Here is a 22,877-nt window from a genome sequence, read left to right as displayed (position 1 = left end):
ACAAAGAGGAGTGGTGAGAGGGCACTTCCTTGATGAACTCCAACAGAGACACGAAGCGGTTTTGATACACCCGCCATACTTCGAACTTTACTTTTCGGATCGTGGTAGAGCAATTGAACCCAGCGCACGAGTTCTTCTGGCACGAAGTGTTGTCGTAAAGCATACCAGATGAGTTCGTGTGGTACACGGTCAAACGCTTTCTCCAGATCCAGAAAGGCAATGTAAAGAGGGCGATGCTTCTCACGGTGTTTCTCCATGAGTAACCGCGCAGCGTGTATTGCGTCAGTAGTTCCGCAGTTCTTGACAAATCCGGCTTGATTCACGGTTATTTCAACGATTTCGCGAATACGGTTGTCAAGAATGCGTTCAAAAATCTTCATGGTATGGGAAAGTAACCGGATCGGACGGTAATTTGAACATTCTGCTGGCCTACCTTTCTTTTTCCATATTGGAACAGTGGTACTTTCTTGCCAGTCAGATGGTGTTCTTCCTTCCTGAATAACCCGGTTAAATTCACTCAGCCACGGTGTTGGGTCCCAGCTCTTTGCTTTCCAGAGCTCAGATGCGATGTCGTCAGGTCCTGTTGCTTTCCCCGATTTCATTTGTTTTATTGCCTCCTGGACTTCAGTTGCGCTGACTGGTGGAACTGCTCCAAATGTCGGCAATGATTGTGGAAGTGGAGGATGAGCAAATTCTTCAGTTGAAATCTGCTCGAAGTATTCTCGCCATCTATCCGTCGCGGCTCGACGATCAGTAAGCAAAGTACCGTTCTTGTCATTAACACAACAGAAGTGTTCGATATCCTGTGTGCGTTCATCACGGCTTTTAGCAAGTCGATACAGGTCTCTCTCGCCATCCCGAGTGTCCAGTTTATCGTAAAGATTTTTGAAATGGTTCGCTCGGGTGACAGCGACCGCTTTCTTTGCTTCCCGGTTGGCATTCTTATAAATTTGCCAATTAGCAGGCGTTTTATCGTCGAGAAATTTGTGGTAGAGGCGTTTCTTTTCACGGACCTTCATTTAAACATCATCATTCCAAAGCCAAGTATCTCGGTTGATGTACCGCTTACCCGGCTTGGTTACCCCGAGGGTTGCAGAGGCCGCTTTGTGGATCGTGTCTTTCATTTGGTTCCATGATTCTTCCACATTCGTAATGGTTGGCAATCGTATGAGTGATACCGTTTCTTCGTTCTTCTCACCAAATCGCCACCATTTAATGCGCGGCGGGCCAGTGCGTTCCTCACGCCGTTTTATCGGTGGCTTAATTCGCAGGACAGCAATCAACGGCCGATGTTGAGGTGCGATGGTCTCATAGGGAACGACTTTGCAATCAGTGACAGTGGTAAAATGTTGACGTCTTATGAGAATATAGTCGATTTGCGTTTTATTGTTCCCACTATAAAATGTGGGAAGATGAGACAATCGTTTGATGAACCATGTATTCATAAGTACAAGGTCATGGGTGTCCGCAAAATCGATTATACGCTCGCCACCTTCGTTGCGCGTTCCGAACCCCTTTCCCCCATGGCACCTGTTACCGTCTGCCTTTTCACCCACATGACCATTAAGGTCGCCGGCAATGATTATGTAATCGTCAGCAGGCACGTGACAAGTCTTTTCATCGAGAAGTTGCCAGAAGGCATCTTTCTCGGCATCAGGTCGGCCTGTCTGTGGTGCATACGCGGTGAAGAAGTGAATAGTGCGATCAGCTGATATAATGGTGAGCTTCATCAGCCGATCATCAAATCGTTCGACTTCTTTAATGTCATCACGGAAACCCTCTGAGATGGCAATGCCAACACCATATTGAGTGTGTGGGTTACCAAAATAGAGAAGTTTGTAGCCATTTTTACCGCGTTCGCGGGTTTCGGGTTTCTTGCAGAGCGCAGATGTCAATGCACCTTTTCCGAAGGGCTCTTGCGAGTTCCTCGGTCTTTCCAGTTAGGGTACCAACATTTAGCGTGCAGACACGTATGTGTTTTGTTCGTTGTGTGCGGACTAACTTGCTTACGTCCTGACGCCGTCCATGCGTCAAGAACCCTTGCCCATTTCTCGACAGGACCGGGGCCCGTCCTGCCGCGTCGACTGAGGTGGACGCCCTAGCATTTCTCCGACGCCTGTGACTTAGTCCGATCATCATGTTTGTAACGACATTGTATGCATTTTCTTGGTCGACCTGTCGCGGGGCCTGTTACCAAGAGAGATCGGGTAGGATTTAGTATAGTAGAATACCTCCAACTATACTCTATTTATCTCTTTCCCTGATCTCAGCATTTTATTTTTGTTTCACTGAGGATAGTACAGAGTACGTTGCCTCAAACCCTCCTCCTTTACCTGGGCTTGGGACCAGCATACTATGTTAATATATATGCACAGATACTACTCAAGAAGCTGTGATTGATATAGAAGTAAGTAAAATAGTTATTAGCACGAGGCTGTCATACGGAAGGTCGCAGTTCAAATCCAACTGGTGGCAGTGGAATTTCTATCGTGATTTGACGTCGGATACCAGTCGACTCGGCGGTGAATGAGTACCTGAGTCAAATCAGGGTAATAATCTCGGGAGAGCGCAATGCTGACCACATTGCTTCCTATAGTGTACACAATAGTGTAATCCTGTAGTGTACCGTTATGGTCTTGAATGAAGTGCTCTTCCTACATTTCAAGGCCCTGATTCAATTGAATTGTTACCCTAATGATTAGTTATTTTATTTAAGGAGCATTAAACATTTTTTCCATTTCCGCTTTACTATCATTTTTGATAGAACAACAATTCAAAAATGCTTGTTTAAAATTTTAAATGGATATTTACTTTCGTTCTCATTTTATAGAAAATTAAATAAGTCGGAATACTGGAAGCTGGAGGCTTCGGTTATAAAGATTTTGTGTTCATCTTGTGTGAGAGACTTATGCACGTTTTTTCGATTCGAATATAGGTAAAAATTTAAAACATTATTGCATATTTTCTCAAACTCCAAGATATACAGTGAGCAGAACTGAAATCCGGACACTGTCGTACGAAATACTTAAGTGCTCAGAAGGGGGGGGGGGGGGGAGAGGGTAAAAATGTTTTGTGTGTTTTGCTTTTTTACAAGAGCATTGCATACAGTTTTTTGGATAGAATCTATAGTTTGATGGATGCACAGGGTGAAAAACCAAAGCAAACTCTATTTTCGTATGCGAAACTGAAATCCGGACAGTGCCCTAAAATCGTAATAATGACATTAAGACTGAAAAATATGCAATATCAATCAATCAATCAAGAGACTGCCACTATATGGTGCCTAGGCTCCGAAATACTCGCTATAACGATATCTGTTCAAATAAAGTTAATAATAGTATATTACTATAATTTTTAGTAATTGACAGGAAAACCCCCCTTAAGTTTATCCTAGCACCACATTTTACAAGGATGTAGGGTATAATATAGAGCATGATCCTACCAAGTTTGGTGGAAATCCCACTATTACTAACGAAGTTATAATAGGACAAAGTTGTCGCTACTGTGAAAATTTAAGACAAATGTCATTATCACACAAAAGTGGAAACTCTCACATAATATATGCAAATATAATATTATGTGCTGCGTACTAATGATACAAATGCACAGTCAAATGTCTTTATAAAATAAATACACAAAACCTTTCGTACCTGAAGCGTCCAACTGTCGCTCGTCCAACTAATGCTTTAGTTAACAGCTTCTACCCTTCCTAAAATTGTGGCTTTCCTCATTTCCAGATAGATTTGATACCATCTATGAAAATCTTTGAAGAGGAAAGTTCCTATAAAGCCAATAAGTTTCATACCAGCAACGACTTTTTAATAACTTTCCTGTACCAGACAGGCAGTGAACAGCACACCGGTCAGGCATATTTTGTGTTAATTTGACCAAGGCTTTTTTCAAACAAAATCCTTGACTTAAGGGGAGAATAGATGTAGTCATAAACAGATTATTTACGACTGTTGGCGAAATAAAGAAAAACAAATGAACAAGTCGGGAAACCGGAAACTCGACGCTTTAGGTATGAAAGGTTTTGTTGATGTTTCTTTTAATAATATGAATATGAATTCATCTATACATAGCTCGTAGGGTATATAAATTGAACTCACTCAATATTCAATTCGATGTGGTACTGACTGACTGATTTTATTCCTTAGGGAGTAACAATTTAACGCAAAAGAGGCAATTTTGGCCTACTGTAATTTTGTTTATTATAGTAGGATTTCCACTAAACTTTCCAGTAAGCTGCTCCATTTTAAAACCTATACGCTAGTGTGCATTTAAGGGTGGTTCTATGATTAGATTCTTCTTTTCTTCAGCTTTTGTCCCGTTCACAAGCGGGGTCGACACGTCGTGGTCGGTTTCGCTATTTGGCTCTATCGAATCCCTGATCTGGGTGCAATCTCGAGGCTTTTAAAACACCTCCTTTTCGCAGCCCTGCTTTAAACCAGGAGAAAATGGTACTAGTTGCTATACGTAGAGGGATTTACAGACCACATGTTCTCACCAAATTGCATGACAATAGCGTCAGCCGTTTCTGAATGAATTGAATATGAAAGATAGACGGACATTGAATCGATTCTGTAGGTTTCGCAGCGTGAACTGGTAATTCACCGCTTTGAAAAGGGACAGAGTGTCCGCGAAATTGCTAAAACTGTCAATTTTAGTGCCTCGACAAACCAACACAGAATTGAGCCTTTTGTACACAAAAATTTATTGGAAAATAAGGGCAGAAAATCGAAAAATAAAGTGTTTAGCAAACCTGACGAGCGTTGAACTATCAGAAAAATTACAGGAAACCTCAAGTTGTCTGCTCCGAAGTGGGCTAGTCAGGTTCGTGATGAACCGAGAAACTCGCGACCACAATTTAAACGGCCGAGTAGCTCGAAAGAACCCTTATATTTCAAACATGAAAAGCCGATTTGCCTTTGCTGCGAAGTGCGCAATGAGTGGGCGTACAGGAATATTTCCCCTTCTACTAAGAGAATGATCCGAAGCACAAGTCGGGAAATGTGCAAACTGATTTCGAACTGTTCACACGTAATGTCACCACCGGTACAGTCTCCTGATATAAGTATCACCGATCATTTATGGGCGAATGTGGACAATAACATAAGGAAGTAAAAGATTTCGAATAAGGAAGATATCACGAAATAGGTTCCAAGCTGTAGTTAAAGCGAAACGATGTTAAACTTCAAACTAAATAACTATTAGCACAAATGTGTCATTTAACAATAATTTCAAACTATATCAAATAAGCTGTCATCAAAATATTGTGCTTTTTTTGGTTTTCACGTTTTCTAGCTCTTATACAATTCTGTTTTGGAAAATAAAAATTTGCTAATTAAACAAAAGCCTCCTTTCTATGAAGTGGCATTAAAACTTTTTTGATATTGTAAATAATTGTGAACTATTCCAACAGTAATTTCTCAGAAAGCACTGTATTAAATGCAGTGAGCTACTGTCTCATCATCATTATCAATGGCGCAACAACCGATATCCCGTCTATGTCTGCCTTAATAAGGAACTTCAGACATCCCAGTTTTGTGCCGAGGTCCACCAATTCGATATCCCTAAAACCTGTCTGGCGTCCTTTTTTTCCATCATCCTCATCCATACGAATTAAGTGACCCGCCCACGGTAATCTATTAAGCCGGATTCTACCCACAACCTGACGGTCGATCGATCATAGATTTCGTCAGCTACGGCTACGGAATCGTCCATCCTCATGTAGGCGGTCAAAAATTCTTCGGAGGATTCTTCTCTCGAACGCGGTCAAGAGTTCGTAATTTTTCTTGCTGCTTGGTGTAATTGGTCGCCTCCATATTTAATCAATATAATGATAATAATAGTAACATAACATAACAATAAAATAACATGTCCGGTTTACCGATATGAGCCGCAAGCAGTACTTGATAGTTCTGCTTACGGCATGTATCGGGACCGGCAAGTTCTGACTGATCGCCATACTGCACATAACAAGCTTGACGCACTGTCAGTTGACAAGACGGGTCGCTCCGCGTATATTATTGATGTTGCTATCCCCCATAATAGCAACATTGAACGGAAATACGTGGAGAAGAAGATGAACTATGAGTCATTGGCTCGGGAAATCAAAGAAATTTGGAATCTCGAGCGGGTGGCTGTAGTTCCCATAATATTGTCACTCACGGCTTCCCTTGATTTCCTGGAACTTTCGCACAGTCTGGTTGAAGCCATGCAGAATTACACCATTCTGCATACGTGCTCGATGTTGCGGGGAGTACTCGACGGATTCTCCCACTGACCTACCACCGGCCCCACCACCAGCGCCCCTTTAGTTTTTGAGTAGGTAGGATCGTCCGAGCCTAAATGCTTGGCACTTAGTGCTAGCATTAGGTTAAATCCGGCATCTGCCCAGATTGTGATAGCTCGGAAATAATAATAATAATAACCGTTGGTGCAACAATCCATATTGGATCAGGGCCTTGAAGTGTGTTAAAGCACTTCATTCAAGACCGTAACGGAGGAGAAAGAGGCAATGTGGTCAGCATTGCGTTCGCCCGAGATTGTTGCCCTGATTTGACTCGGGTACTCATTCACAGGTATGTCGACTGGTATCCGACGTCAAATCACGATACAAATCCCACTGTGACCAGTTAGATTTGAACCGCGACCTTCCGTAGAACAGCCTTGTGCTCGAACCACTCAGTTATCCGGATATTTAACCAATTCGGCTGTAATTCCATCACCTCTTGGCAACTTATGATTTTTAAGCCGATGAATTGCACCGACTGTTTCAGTTGGCGGGACCTTTGAATCGACGATATTCTGGTTCATCAAAGTACTCAACCCATCGCTCCAATATGCTCATTCTGTCGGAAATGAGATTTCCCTCTTTGTCTCGGCAGGATGAACAACAGGTATGTAAGGCTTCATCCTGCCGACTTGTTGGTGAAACTTCCGCGCCTTATGCGGTTGCTCCCTGTACTTTTCCAGTTCACAGATCTGTTGGTTCTCCCAGGCTTCCATTTTTCGTCTATGAATTCGCTTCTCCACGCGTGCCCGCGTCTTTTGAGAATGCAACATTACTCGGTATGCAGCATTCTTCCGTTTCGTTGCTAGCTTACATTCATCGTCAAACCAGCCGTTCCGACTCTTTTTGCGGTTGGGGCCAAGTATCTTTGTGGCCGTATTTATGAGAATGTTCTTCAGGTGATTGTGACGATCATTTGTTGATGCTTCATCTCCAGGATCTCTGTTGACTGTGGTTATTGCAGGATCCATTTCCTTCTTATAGGTGTTGCGGAGGGCTGTGTTGTGGATGGCTTTAGTGTTAACTCCCATCTGATTGTCAGAGGGGATTCTGGGTGTTGTTGTCATTGGAGCTCGCAGCACCATGCCAACGAGATAGTGATCCGAGTCTATACTGCCCCCCCCATATGTTTTGACATTCGTCAAGGCTGAGAGGTGGCGGCGTTCGATCAGCACGTGGTCAATTTGGTTGAAAGTTGTTCCATCTGGAGAGGCCCATGTATGTTTGTGGACCGCTTTCCGCGCAAACCAGGTACTTCCAACAACCATTTTGTGTGACACTGCTAATTGAATAATTCGCAGTCCGTTATCATTTATATTTTGATGTAAGCTATGGAAGGCAACGTATCGCCTGAATACCGGTTTCTTCCCTACTTCCCTGTTAAAGTCCCCATGTATGATTTTGATATCATATCTGGGACGCAAGCGCAGAGTGCATATGTTTTCGAAGTCGATAACAGAAGGTTTCATTTTTTGGCTGACTAAGAAACCTACTCCGAGCACATGGTTTACTCTTCTCCAGGAAACCGATCTCTGTCCAACGCATCTCTTGTAACACTGTTACATCCGCCCTATATTGGAACAGGGTATCGGCTAGCTGCTCAGAAGCTTCATCTCTGTACAGTGAGCGAACGTTCCATGAGAAAATGCACAAATTGTTACTCCTTTGTCGTTGCCGGGCTCCTGTTGTGGCTTCGTAACAAGCTGTTTTCTGTGAGGGGTTGTCAGCTCTCTCTCTCTCTCTCTCAATCCCCAACCTGGAGGACCAGTTGGTACAATTTGTCCCGTTTTTAGGCGCGGGAGACTCGCCTTCATCCTTCTCCGTCTGCAGCTTTTCGTTAAGAAAGAGCTCCCAGCGATCACCACGTGGAGGTGAGGATAGGGTTTGGTAGTAGAGCTGTTGGTGTTGGTTCAGCAGGCGTTTCCCAGCTTTTTTGCTCCATCCTGGGTACCAGTAAACGTTTCGACCTGGGACCTATACTACCCTTTGACCCTTGAACTACTGTATGCAGACTTTTATTGTTTGTTTTGTGTACATAGGTTCGACTGAATAAATGCATAATTTTTCGGTTGAGTCCAATTTCTTCTTCTTCACTTTTTAATTTTACTACTTCCAATACAGGTATACTATATATGTAGACTTATGTTAGCCACTGTATTCGAGATTGCACCCAGATCAGGCATCCGATAGAGCCAAATGGCGAAGCCGATCACGACGAGCCGACCCCGCTTGTGAACGGGACAAAGGCTGAAGAAAAAGAAGATGTTAGCCACTGTATATTACTTTTCAGCATCACACCTACATAGAGAGGTAAAATTTCATAGTGAGCAATATTGAAAACGCGATCATGGTAAATGCCCGACCTTTTTTAAACAATTGTATTTCAAGAAACACAAATATCCTCTTAAGGTTTTTTTAGTATTTCAACCAACATGTTTTCTTTAGACCACTCAAATTTCCAAATAAAAGCTGAGCTTTTTCGGAACTTTCTTATTTATATAATATTTAGTTTAGTAAGCATTTTGGTCCAGCTAGTGGAAGCGATATCCCGGACCACTTACATGTCGTATTTTGAGAAATTCAGCTCTGCATAATCTGTGGCGAATGGAGGAAAGCTTCAGAACATTTGATAAATACGGAAAATTACTCACCTTTCTAAAGTGCTAATCTGGTTCCGAGGCACCCTTTGCGGGGCTTTAATAAATTGTGGTTATCTTCCTCGCCTGAAAAATGAGAAAATATCATTTAATCCAAGCCAATAAATAATGCAAGCAATAGGGGAAACTTTCAATGGGGTGATTACCCTTGAAGATAATTTTAGCTTTTTAATTCCCACAATTTTTGCTGTTTATTATGTTTTATCTTTGCGCGAGAATTTTATTGTGGTATCTCTCCGCAGGGATGATTAATGAACGGAAGAACGAAAATAATTTGAAACAAAAATTCCCATTAAATTTGACCAGGAATTCGTATTGTGAAATTCATAACTGCATCCTTATGAATGTACATCTTGGCGAGTCCAGGCCAGTATCTTTTAAAGATTTTCAGTTTCTTAAAAAAAAATAGACATTGAATCAAAACTAAAGTTTTAATTTACGCAAAATCTTCAAAAGCACCTAGAAGCTGGAACATGCGAATCTTGTACAGATTAGCCGCAAATGAAATATCACCGCCGTTCGAGAAAGGAACCCCATAATAGTGAAATTATGAAAGCAAAATCATATAGTCTTCAAAAGTGCGAAATTTCAAAGAAGCCTAAACTAAAACCCCAAATTATAGACTCCAGACATCAAGGAGCAATTGTTTGGGCTCCGAATAAATAATCCGTTTTAAGGTGTTTTTGTGTAGAAGAAAGCCTTACTAAAATCGGTCTGTTAGTCTGTCCTTCTGCCGTCTGCGCGCGTCTGTCCGTTTGTCACACGAGACTTACTTCGAAGCGACTGGAGCTATCGTCACGAGACTTGGTGAGAATATGTGGTTTGTTAATCGCTGCACGTGCAACTAGTGGCATTATTTTGTGGAGGCTTCCCATTATATGCGGAAGGAAGATGCAATTGTTTTTACAGAAAATGACCATGTGGGGTACCAAATGATCTTTCTTGACATTGGGTGAAGCACAGTGTAGTGAGAATCCGAAATGTGTGCCCCCAAAAAGTGATGCAGGTCTCGTTCTCAGAACTTATCCAACCGAAATATCTGGAAAATATCGCAGTGTACACAATGTACACAAAATCTAAGCCTCAAAATACATTCCATCTCGACATCTGGTCAAATACAGTTAATAATAGCATATTACTATATTTTGGAAATTTACTTGAAAACCCTCCTCACTTTTATTGTATTTTGCTGATTTTATATCGCATGATACTGGCAGATTTCACGGTAATCGTATTGAAATCAACAAAGTTATGGTACATACATAAATAGTACTTTTCAAGAGAAAATTACCAATTACTATATACTCATTACCAATAGAAGACACATACCCTACACGACAAATGTGATTTAGATGGGAGTCATAAAGGATTTTTATTAGCTTTTTTTACTTTTTACTCAATCATAAATTGAATCCATAAGAAAATATATAGGAGCATCAAGTTTGATATGAATTCAATCACTATTAGCAAAAATATTGCGCCAAATTTGAATTTACCGTACATCAGCACATATCAGCACGACAATGAAGTCTATAGTCTGGAATACACTATAATAGGGTCCTATACTTATATAGGTATACCGAAAGCATTCTCTTGTTGTTGATTATTGGACAATTTCTTTTTAAAAAGATTATTAAATAATCAAACCAGTGAGTATTAGTTTGGTGGATAGTGTTTTTTGGTTTGGTAGATAGATCACAATGGTTAAAAGTCAAATGGGCAAGATGAGAATTCCGAGGTAATAGAGTAAGAGCCCGCGCACCCCAGACCTTCGTCATGGTATAAAAGTTGAAAGCTTGTCTGTGTAAAGTCCTCATGGGTATAGGAATAATTGCATACTATAGAGTTTGAGTCGTAGTGGCGTAAAATTCCTACTTAAAAACGTCATAGTATAAAGGATAATTTTTTTATATTTTCTTGGGGGTAATGTCAGAAATCAGGTTTTAGATTTCCAGATAGTTACCATAGTGGCTTAGTGGCTACCCCCCGCCAGACACCCCAAAGTCCTATAAAATGTGGGTTTATCTATGGTATAGTGTAAAGCCTGAATTTGATATATTTTATTGATGTAACTATAAGAATATGTTTCCCCTGTAACCAGACACTTTGGGCAGTGACAACACCTGTCAGACAAGGTGAATGTGGCGCCAGCTGCGCATTTTAATTTGTAAAAAGAATGTGGTCTTTACAACATTAAAATCATCTTAACTGAAACATTTCGACAGCTTTGATTCGTAGCTAGGACCGCACTCTAGAAAATGAATGTTTATCTGTGAAAAAAGAGTACACTTGCTGAAGTGATAGCTTTTCAAATGCGAAATTTGTGTTCTTCAATTCTAAAATTTTCCTGGAATTTTTACATACACAATGTATTAATTGATTGATTAATAACATTTTGTTAACATAATTTTATCCTAGATACTCAATTTGTGGTAGGTATAGTAGGCTAACTGAACTTTCCTTACATATAAACAGAAATCAGGTTTTTTTTCAAAGTAAGATATAATAGTTTGGGCACCCACGTATTACGTTTCAATATTGCATATATTTTTGCTGCTACTGTATTTGTTTATACTCTTTGTAAAATAAAAATGCGCCAATTTATCTATAAACAATGTGCACAGAATAAAATTATTATGAACGAAAGGTGCCCATTAAATGATCTTTTACCTGGTCTGGCAGGTATTGGAATTGCCGAAGGCGACTGGCTGCAGAGAAAACATATCCTTATAGTTACTCTAATAAAATATATAAAATTCAGGCTTTATACTATAAGGTAGATACAATTACGTTTGATTGGAGATTAAGGTGTCTGGCTAGAAGTCGCCATTATAATGACTTTCTGCCAAGGAAAAACTCAATTTCTGACATTATCTCTAAGATAATATGAAAAAATACGCTTTTCGAGTAAGTGCATGCGGATCACAGTGTCATATGATAAAACTTAAAGAGTTTTTCTGTGTGAAATCCCCACAGGGTATAGGAACGATTGAGTATTATAGAGTTTGAAGGCAGGTAACAGGTAACAAAGTTCAGTAAAATTTTTACTTGACAACGGCATAGTATAAAAGGTATCAGAAATAAAGTTTTATTTTGCCCGACAGTTATCATAGTGGCTTCTGTACGGATAAGAATAGGTTTCCTCTAAAGCCATACATTTTTGACAGTTCCAATACCTGTCAGACCAGTTGCCACAAGAATTTTAACAGGTATGAAGTGTTTCTCCTGTTTTATGGCTTTGGGTTCAGGGATTTGGTGTTTTTTCCCAGTTAGCCTACTATACCTACCGCAAATTGAGTAAGAGTGGGGTTGAAAAACGTAATTTTCGCATTTGAAAAGCTATTACTTCATCACAGTTTACTCTCTTTTCACAGATAAACGTTCGTTTTGTCGAGTGAAGTTCTAGCTACGAATCAGCATTTATTCCAATGCTTTAGCTGCCGTAGTTTTTCAGTTATTACGAATTTAGTATTGTAAAGGCGACGATTTCTTAGAAAGTAAACTACCTGTGGCAGCTAAAAGAGATCGAAAAATAGAAAATTTTCTTAATATGTTCTGTCTAGGATTGCATGAGGAATCACCTGGCATATAGTTCGACCGGTTGTTTTGAAACCCTCTGTATACTTTACGCTATCGTTTTCGCGATTTTGATGCTTAACTTCAGCATTTTCCCGTTCAAGCTAATTAAAAACCTGTCTCTTCGCATGTAATGGTGCTATTTATCCTTAATAAGTAGACGTCTTCGAAGAACAAGGAAACTTCAAAAGGACTATTTTCAAGTTTATCTAAAAGGACTTGTTCTGAAATAAGTCGTCAATTATGAGTTTAGCATAATTGAGACCGGATGACAAGGACAACAAAATAGCTGCGGTATGATGGAGACATTGCCCGTTGAGTACTAAGTAATCTACTTTGACATTAAGATCCTTGAACTTGCGACTATAAACTTTAAAATCGACAGTAAAGCACACATTTTTCAACAATGCCGATTGAGGAGATATCCTAGTTATTTCGTATTTTATGATTTCACGTTTATGTATTTTTTTTGTTAATGTGTATAAATTTATTTATAATATGCACTTGCAAGGGGCAGTACGTCGCCATACAAAACTAGGGACCAAAAATGAATCCAACAGTTCTTTAAAAGGTAGTTTAAAAACATTCAGAGCCGAATAGAAAATACTTGATACTTTTGCCCATCAAAGGGTCAAATTGTTATTGTCATTTTACTGGTCACCGTCAAAACCTCTGTGTGAGGGCGTTTTGAGAAAGATTCAGGGTTGCGATAAAACCTAAATGAAAACGGAATGAAGGATTAAGCTCCTAAAAGCAATTTAAATTTGACTAATCTAATACTGTTTTCAAGGTACTTGCTATATGTATATCATCCTTGGATACATATTATTTACCTCTTCGACATAGAGGTAGGAGCGATAGTGCTCATTCGGAATCAAATTCCGCTCGCGCCAGCCAGCTCATGAGCCCTATAAAGTTAATTTTGTCATGCGAGGTTGCGTCGGAAAGGCAAGTTTCTATATTTAAGTTTAGCGTTGTTTATGTAACCCAATACTCACTCACCTCAGAGATAGTTTCTCTTCACGGTCCGCGAACGATGGATGAAATTTATGCTTTCGCATTAAAATAACTCACGCACACCCCACGAAAATGGAGCCGCAAGCTCTTCGGAAAACAAATCCTCACTTTACTGACACCAAATATTTACTTTGGACAAATTAACTAAAAACCACTCTAGGGCGTGAATTTTCGAAACATCCGCTATCAAATCACAAATTTTTTAATGGAATTTCAATCATCCCCCACTTTGGTGCCGCGGCTGCCGAAACTGAATAGATTTTATCTTACTGGCTAAATACGATTTGGATAAGTTACGCACGAATCTAGAAACGATATTCATGGCCCGAAGGCCTAACTAGCACTACTTTGCGCTATCTACCATTAAATGGTTGAGACATTCTTCGGTGGTTGATGTGTTTAGTGCAAAAATAAAATATTTTCCAATCTGTTCAGTGAAAGAGATGGATTTGGGGGCAGAACTCATATTTTTGAAATTATGGGATAAGAAACGTTAGTTCCACGTAGTGGAAGTCAACATATTTTGAATAATCGGGAACCGTACAATTTATGCCCAGTTTCCAGTTTTCCGAATCCTTTTGGGTTCTGTAAAATTCATGCGAATCAGCTTTCACTATAACGGGAAAAATTTTGGTAAACATATTCTAAACAGGCTTCTTCTTCTTGATATTCGTCGTCCTAACAGTTATGGAAAAAGCTTTCGTTCGTTTTCCTTGTCTTCCTTCACTATCCCATGACAAAGTTGTAAGAAAACACGCTCAGGGTACGCTAACTTGTATAAATTGTATGTATTGTCAACCCTTTTCTGCCCCTAATGGGTAAGATGTGCTTACTAAAACCTGCTTATAGACAGACTTAAGTAGTTAATGTTGTTTAATATATAGAGGGGATTAAATGCTGGGCGCAACATCGGATAAAGCAAGAGGAAATGAACCACAAAAAAGCCGTGTCTTGCACCCTAAATATTGGTACACTCACCGGTAATACAGAAGAAGTACCACGAGCCTTTTGAAAGGAGCCCATCAACACCTACGCAGGGCAAGAAATTCAATGGTATGGTGGAAATAGCAGTAACATAGAACGCGAACACGGTGCAAACTCCTGGACTGAAAAGTCACACACTCAATGTGTGTCGATATTGTCCTCTTTGGGGATTTCCGTGACGTGACGTTGAGTAATGTGACGATCAGTTTATTAAGCTCACTAGTATCCCATCTGACCAAAAGATTTTTTTATTTACCACTTACCCACCCCAGACAGTTCGACCCTATACTGAGAAGGATGCCTTCTAGTTACTACTCGATCTAAAACACGCCTGCTTGACTATATCGGCATTGGTGGAGATCTTAACTGATATGTAGGCAAAAAGCCAGACAGCAACGGAGCCTATGGAGTAAAGGTGTTGGTAGCGCAATAAGCGGGAGGATTTGCAGATGATAATGGCCTTTTACTTGCCATATTGGCATTTGGCTTAGGCAGCGGACGAAAATTGAGTGTTTTTCATAAGACGCCACCTCTTTCTGACTGCCACTGATAGCAAAGTTCCCCTTGTGAATGGGGCAGTTACAACGTGAAGAGCGAAGAAATGATTTCACTTAAGCAACTGTCATGTGTAATCCGCGATCGTTATGGGGTTGCACCGATCGTGGAAAAATTGCGAGAGAGGCGTCTTCGATGGTATGGTCATGTAATTCGTGCTAACGAGAATTCACTTGCCAAGATTGGTCTGAATATCGAAGTCGATGGTAAACGAGCAAAAGGCAGGCCGAAACAACGGTGACTTGATACGCTGGATGGGGATTTAAAAGCCTCAAGATTGAACCCAGATCACGACGAGCCGACCCCGAAAGTGGAAGAAATGTGGAACGGAGCTAGAAATATGATCCAAAGAAGACCTATGGGACCTTGGGGATGATCAAGCTGGTAAGGGGTGTTCACCAACCGAAATCTTTGTTTTTGAAATGACATTATTGAAATGGATCTCCACAAGTTTCTTGTTGATAAAAAGCTTAACGAACGATGAACCGTGATGGGCAGAATGTAGAAATACTTTGAGCAGATTTCAATGATCGAGATTCCTTATCCACCGCTCCCATACGCACTGCGGTCAGCACCACAGGAATCAAATGTTTAAAATTGGCGAAAGCAACAAAAATAATATCCAACACTGAAGATCAGTGACTATTTCGGCCACCCCTTTGGGTTGTTGTCGCATGCTCTGAAGATGTTTAAATCCTTTTTTCACAACCGCATTCATAACATCTTCTAAATGACGGTGAGCCAAGCCGAGTTTGTCAAAAACTGTGAAACCCCTGACGCAATACTGTTACTGATGGAGAAAGACTCTAAAAAGTGTCACCCTCTCAACATTGCATTCCTGGATCTGGGCGATTTAAGTGTCTCGGAGTAACGCTGCCGGTTATTGGTGAATCGCGCTATGAAATGCCTCCATGTACCAGCACAAGCTAGATGAAGTAGTATCTGGCTTTTACATTGGCCGGTCACCGACAGGAAGATATATCATCCTTGAGACTTGACCTTCCAAAGCGGTGAAATTCTGACACTGGCGGCTGCGAGATATCGGTTATCGAATCCGCGCCTGCTGCTGCCATATGCTTCTTGTGGACAAGTGCCCATAATATTAATGTATAACTTTGGTATGCGGGTGCAGTATTCGTTGCTGGTTATTGTTATCCAGTTCGTAGTAACTATCAAGTCCGTGGGTCAGTTGCTGTGAATTTGCATGGTTACCATCGGAATTGTCAAGACCCAATATAGACTTGTTGTTGGGCGAATATAAGAACTAAGAGAGAAAGCCATGTAAATTTTCAAAAAGCAGCCAATGAGATATTAAGGGAATAAAACCATACTATTTTGATGATGTGTTTGAGAAAATTAACGAAAACTTTGTGAATAGTAATAGAAAACCAATTTACAAACTAGGTGAAATAATAGAGTGCAAAGAAGATTTTCGGTACTCGCCAAAACTCCTCTTGGCAGTCCGGCTGAAGTTTCCGTCAAAGCTCGAAACTTCAAAGAACGTGCATAGAATTTGCAGAAATAGATCCTTTGCATAGACTAGATATTCCCAGGCTCTTTCCATTTCCAGCAACTTTAAAAATTCTGTTTGAAGTAAATCATGGGTTTACGGTACGACTGCATGATGCCGCGTCTACAGTCACATGACAGCTGCACCGACGTTCTGGTTTCAGTCGGAAGTTCACCATCCATTGAAGTGCACCTATCTTCCTTGGTTTTCTAAGTATGACATCATTTCAAAATTGAAAATTTTTGTGATCAGTGATTCGTTTAAAAATATTGTTACGGATTTGGATAAAGCAGGTAAGGACACATACATTTGAAATATTTCACTGCGTTTTTAAGGTTTTGTGTAAAACAAAACCTTATTAAAACCGATTTAATATCTGTCTACTTATCTGTGTGGCATACCTGATTTACTCGGAAACGGCTGAACCGATTGTCGTGAAATTTGATGAAAAGATATGGTCTACCAATCCCCTTACGTAAAGCAAGTGGTGGTATTTACTTTAAGTACATATATGTATGCTTTTGTGCACGGAGTAAAGTGGAAATGCGTGGAGATGCTTCAGATCTGCCTGATGCCTTATTTAGATTTTGGCAATTAATGAAGGAATTTTCTGCATTTTTTGCTATGTAAGAATGGAAACCGTGCATAGAAAATTCCTCGCATAAGATGAACATCAAGCCTTTTACCCGAAGCGGCCAGCTTCCGGTATCCCGATTTTTAATAATTAAGAGTTTGTTTTATTACCGTTTAAAAACATGTTAAAATCATTATTTGAACATATAACATAATTATATGTTAAAAAAGGCTTCATTTCATAATTTATAATGAGAGGTTAAAGATTAGAAAATATAATTTTGATCAAATTAGTTGCATAATTTCGACCCCTCTTGAGCTAGGGGTGGTAAATCAAGACAGTCAAAAAAATAAACAAGATATTTGAAAATCCCGCATTATATTATTGTGTTCACACGGCTCAAACCGTTCGAGCGCAGAAGGTCGCGCTTCAAATTTCATTGGTGGCGAACGGATTTGTTATTGTAACGGGACGTTCGTTACCAGTCGACTCGGGTGTGAATGAGTACCTGAGTAAAATCAGGGTAATAATCTCGGGCGAGCTCAATGCTGACCATATTGCTTCCTACAGTGTATTGTAGTATATCGTCACGGTCGTGAATGAAGTGCTCCAACATACTTCGAGGCCTTGATCCAATATGGATTGATACGCCAACGATTATTATTATTTCCCGAGTTGTCGCAGTTTCGGCAGATATCGCCAACATTTAGGCTCGGACGAACCTAATTACTTAAAAGATGTGGTGATAGTGGCCGGTGGTAGGTTAATGGGAGAATCCGTCGAAAACTCCCCGCAACATCGAGCCCGTATGCAGAATGGTAATATTTCTGCATGGTTTAAACCAGACTGTGTGAGAGTCCCAGAACATCATACATAACAACATAACTGACAATATTTTAGAAACTACATCTACTTTCTCGAGACGTCATAGGTTGCATGTGGAGGTCACCAATACTATGTTTGGCATGCGGCTCCTTTGCGAATAGTCTCCATCCGAATATGACAAATAAACATGTCCACTATTCACAACAGATTTGTAAGTTGGTCGTCGGTACTAGAATACAATCTAATATCATCTAAGTACATCAAGTGTATCAGCTTGCACTTAGCACGTAGGCCATATTTTATTGCAAAACCATGCCGTCTAGCGTCATTCAGTAGCCCCTTCTTCTGGAAAATTCCTCTCCGTGTGCGAATGGGCTCTGAGGTATTAGCATCCTCAGTTGAAACGCACCCTTCCATGCCTGTCGCCAAAAACTTTATTACTTTCGAATTTATACGATACAGATGTAGGACATCGATTAGGCAGATATACGGGACGCTCTCAAACGCCTTGGCATAATCGACATAGCAACTAAAGAGGTTTCTTCGGCCTCTAGTTGCTTGTTCTATAACTACCGAGTCAATAATGAGTGGGTCTTTGCAACCCCTTGCCCAACTTGGCAGTACTTTTGCTTCTTGGACGGATTATAGATTGAAGTTGGGCAGTTAAAGCATAAATTTTCACATTTGAAATTTAAAACAAGTCGGGAAACCAGAAGCTAGACTGGTTCAGGTATTAAAGGTTTTGTGTATTTAAAACGTAAAATATCCATATATTATGTGATAATATCCACTTTCAAGTGATATTGACATTCATAGTCTTGAAGTTGCAGAGTAGCGACAGTTTTGACCCAGTATAACTTTATTAGTAATAGTGCGACTTTCACCAAATTTGGCAGGATCATGCTCTATGCTGTAGCCTACAATTCTAGGGTGAACTTAAGGGGGGGGGGGTTTCCTGTCAATAACTAAAAATTATAGTAATGCACTATTATTAACTTTATTTGAACAGGTCGGTATGGAGGGTATTTCGGAGCCTAGGCACCATATAGTGGCAGCCCCCCGATTTTTTTCTGATTTCTGAGTGGAGTAGTTTCTGAGAATGGGTTCGTTAAAGAAATGATCATTTTCAACCCCCCGCACTCCCCACCTTTCCAACAAATATCAAAACTAAGATCGGCTACTACTAACCGAGACCTTTAATTTGATACCCCACATGACTATATTTGATGAAAGAAAAATTTACATTCCCTTTTGCATGTATGGGACCGCCTTTAAACTCGACGTAAAAGGATGTAACTCACTATATGCCTGAGCGTTCACAGTTCTCACCTTTCTACCAAATTTGGTGCCAATCGCTACAACCGTCTCCGAGAAAAATGCGTGTGATGGACAGACAGACAGACAGACAGTAAACCGATTTTGATAAGGTTTTGTGTTTAAAGAATGGAGCGAAAGAAGTAAGAGGAGAAATACTGATATCCTATGAAATAGAGTGGATAGTAATGTATGATTCACGCTACTCAAACAAAATTACAAACATCTGGGAAACAAGATGTCTCAGGTATATAGTTATGATTTCCCCGACAAGAAATGCAAGCTGAAGAAAATGTGAGTATACAAAACTGTACAAGCAGATATAGTAAAATAGCTGAAGCCTTAATCGACTCTTTCTATATTTGTAGAAGCTGAATTTTCACGATGACACCATGATCACAGTAGGCACAATTTGGGTAAAAGATGGCAAATTCTAACATCCCTCAAAGTAATATATGGTAATATATTCAAAAACAATTTAGTAGTGAGACAAGGCCAATAGTAGATGTACCGAAAACCGAGCGGAAGATTTTTTACCAGTCTTGAATTAGCTGCGGAAATAATTGGAGTTGATTTTAAATTGATTTACCGAGTCAAAGTCATGCTCCAAAAGTGATCATAAAGCCCATTTGGACAAGTTTGTAGGTTATTGTGTAGAAACTGTAAAAATGGATATAACCTTGTATCCGTGGCATTATATGACACCTACAATACACAAGATTCTATTGTAAGGTGTGACCGTAATAGATAAAGCATTGTTGCTCATTGGAAGAAGCCGCTGAGGCATGAGGCAAACATTTTCGGCTTTACAAACAACAAGAAGAGATTGCACGAAAATTCTCAAGGATGAAGTGTATCAACAGATCCACTGATGATCAACTCCAAAACGGGTCGGGAAACCAGAAGCTACACGCTTCAGGTATAAAAGGATTTGTGTTTCTCTATGTGGGGAAGGATCAGTTCATGGAAGTTCCGTGTGTACATACCTAGTTAAAAACTCAGTTCCGCTCTTGAAAGCACTGCATTAATAATAGTCAACCTCATGCTTCACACTAGGAGTTAACATTATTAGCAAATGTGAAAAAGTTTACTTACAACGGATACAAACAAATGAGGATACTGGAAGCTGGGCAGAAAAGGATACCTATGCATATTTACTTAAAGCAAATACTAGTATTAACGTACATACATGTCTATTCGATTTGACAATACCCGTAAACTTAATTAGCACATACATATACATAGACAGGGCTGAGTTGGGTAATTTCTGGAACCGTTTATATAATTTGACTTTATATGATGATGACATCATGCATGGCTTAGAGTCCGACAAATATACGTGAAATGCAGAAGCTTGCCTTTTTTCTAACTTTGTTAATTGTAGTTGTATTATTAAAATAAGAAATTGTATACTTCTACGATGAACACAAGGGCGGTGTATCCCTTTTTCACATGTGTGGGGAGCCCTCTTTCAATCTTAACACAAAATGGCAACACTTGCTCTATGTACCTTCTCACCAAATTTCGTGACAATTGGTTCAGCTGTTTTCGACTAAATTTGATGTGACAGACGAACAGATAGATGGACAATTTTAATAAGCTTTTGTTTGATACAAAACCGTAATAAGGGCTGGGAAAAGTAATTTTTCATAAATGAAATTTTGATATCTCTCTCGAATGTCCAGTATTCTTGTTAATTAATCCGTTAGCATCTAATTTGCATGACTTAAGATGCAATAAATTCGCGCGAAATTGATTGGTTTGAACTGTTATAGCTTTGATACTAATGGCCGGATTTTCACTATATTTGGCAGTGTTATGCATCATTTTGAGTTTTTTTCAGATATTTTTGGTTGGATATTTTCTCACTTTGAGTGTGCACATTTTGGCTCTTTACTCGCCCATTAAAAATTACATTCCCCCCCTAAATGGCCTAAAATGTCACTTACTGAATGCGTGGGATTTAGAAGTTTCCATATGCCCATCGAATTTCTTTTGAATCGGTTTAACCAGTTTTTGAGAAAAGTGCATGTGATAGATTTTGTTCTACACGAAACCTTAAAACAAGACTTTGCCGTTCGCGAAAGATTTAATTGATTTGCTGATTTCCGCGGTAGTTGACCGTGCTGGTTATTTGTGTCCGTGCTGGATTTTTGTACGTCCACCACCACCAAAGCCTCTCTATTCCTTGCAAGTAGGTAGGATCACCTGACTCTGAACTGTTTAGCACTTAGTGACATAATCTACGACTTTATTTTTTGAAAAATTATTTGGAACAAGGTCCGTGTCCGACGATAAAATAAAACGTTTACCGTTGTTGAGAAGGAGAAGAGTAAGAAAACGTAGTCTTATAGTTGTGGTACTTACGGAGAGGTATCATGAAGTACGGTAAGTAACGTTTCACTTTGAATTTTAAATTTGCTTGAATTCTCTTGCACACAATACTCTCCGTCGTAATATTCTAGATTAATAATATCTACTTAAAATCAGTCAACATTGCTACCATTTCTTGGAATCAAAAGCGAGCAGATGGAGTGGAGATCTAAATTCTACACATTGTTTCAACATGAACCTTGCCTGCGTCTCTCCGTTTTAGCTTTCGAGATGTCCCTTCATTCACTCCACAAATACTTTAGCTATTATTTCCTTGATAGCCGGGAATATATATACTACAATGGTCGCATTAAAGCTAAATGCTTTTCTATAGAATCTTAACAAATATTCCTTTCATCCACTTTTTGTGGGAGTTTTAGTTTTTCATGACGTTGCACTGAGGGAGAGTATTGATTTGCAGAAACCCTTCGGTGGCATTAGCAGAAAATTTATCTGCATTGCGTTGTGCAGGATCATGTACGTTGAGTGACACAGCACTTCATTTCAAATCGTCTTGGGTAGAAGGATTCCAATAACGGCCATGAATGACGAGTGACTCTTGGAGAAAATGACGTTCACTTTTAAAGTAATATTCAAGTTAGAGCGGAGTTTGAGCGATGTTGGTCGACGCATCCGCTTTTCAGCCTGTTAGAGCAGATGGGAAAACCATTCCGCTCATTTGTAATAAAGTCAAAGAAGAACGCAGGCAGTATGCAAACTAGCTGCCCTATTTGCAAGCTTCGTAATCATTCTCTTTTTGACTCTTCAGAGTTTTTGAGTTTAGGTAATTTCATAACGTGTTTCATCTCTTCTTTCGACTAGTTGCATTTTTAATTGGCCGATTAAACTTTGTACCGGTACATGGTGAGTTTGCTATTATATGATATTGATATGTCAATGTATTATAATTACGGATCCAGAGAGGGATACTGGTATGCATTTGGCTATTGCAAGCGCACTTTCATTGAAATGGTAATGAGACTGAAATTTTATTTATTCAATATGCCAGTATTCCGGACTGGCAGGACTTTATGTATTCTATGCTTTTAAAATATCCCCAATTTTATGTGTAGGTATTTTGCGGCGGGGCACAAAGTCAGTGCTCACGAGAATGAATGAAAATGAAAATTTCCATCAATCCAGCCAAACCAGTCAAACTGGGCAAAAGACGGTACCGAGCTTGTTTGAGAAAGAAGG

At 39.8% G+C, this 22,877-nt stretch overlaps 1 protein-coding gene across 4 annotated transcripts in view; it reads right to left on the bottom strand.

Moving 5' to 3' along the window:
• The window catches only part of LOC119647764 (RING finger protein nhl-1), a 116,095-nt gene extending 102,201 nt beyond the window's left edge, over positions 1 to 13,894 (bottom strand). For 3 of the 4 annotated variants that reach the window (XM_038048893.1, XM_038048935.1, XM_038048924.1), the window contains exons 1-2: positions 13,531 to 13,894; positions 8,947 to 9,018 (exon numbers count right to left, since the gene is read on the bottom strand). The gene's annotated coding sequence lies outside the window, so the exon portion shown is untranslated. Of the gene's footprint in view, positions 1 to 8,856; positions 8,891 to 8,946; positions 9,019 to 13,530 lie in introns of all 4 variants that reach the window. The other variant, XM_038048901.1, reaches the window with a different exon arrangement.
• Positions 13,895 to 22,877: the final 8,983 nt, after the last annotated feature.

The sequence above is a fragment of the Hermetia illucens genome, chromosome 1, assembly GCF_905115235.1.
Source record: "Hermetia illucens chromosome 1, iHerIll2.2.curated.20191125, whole genome shotgun sequence".
NCBI lineage: Eukaryota > Metazoa > Arthropoda > Insecta > Diptera > Stratiomyidae > Hermetia > Hermetia illucens.
Note: the sequence above shows the minus strand (reverse complement) of the source record. Positions and strands in the feature narration are given on the sequence as shown.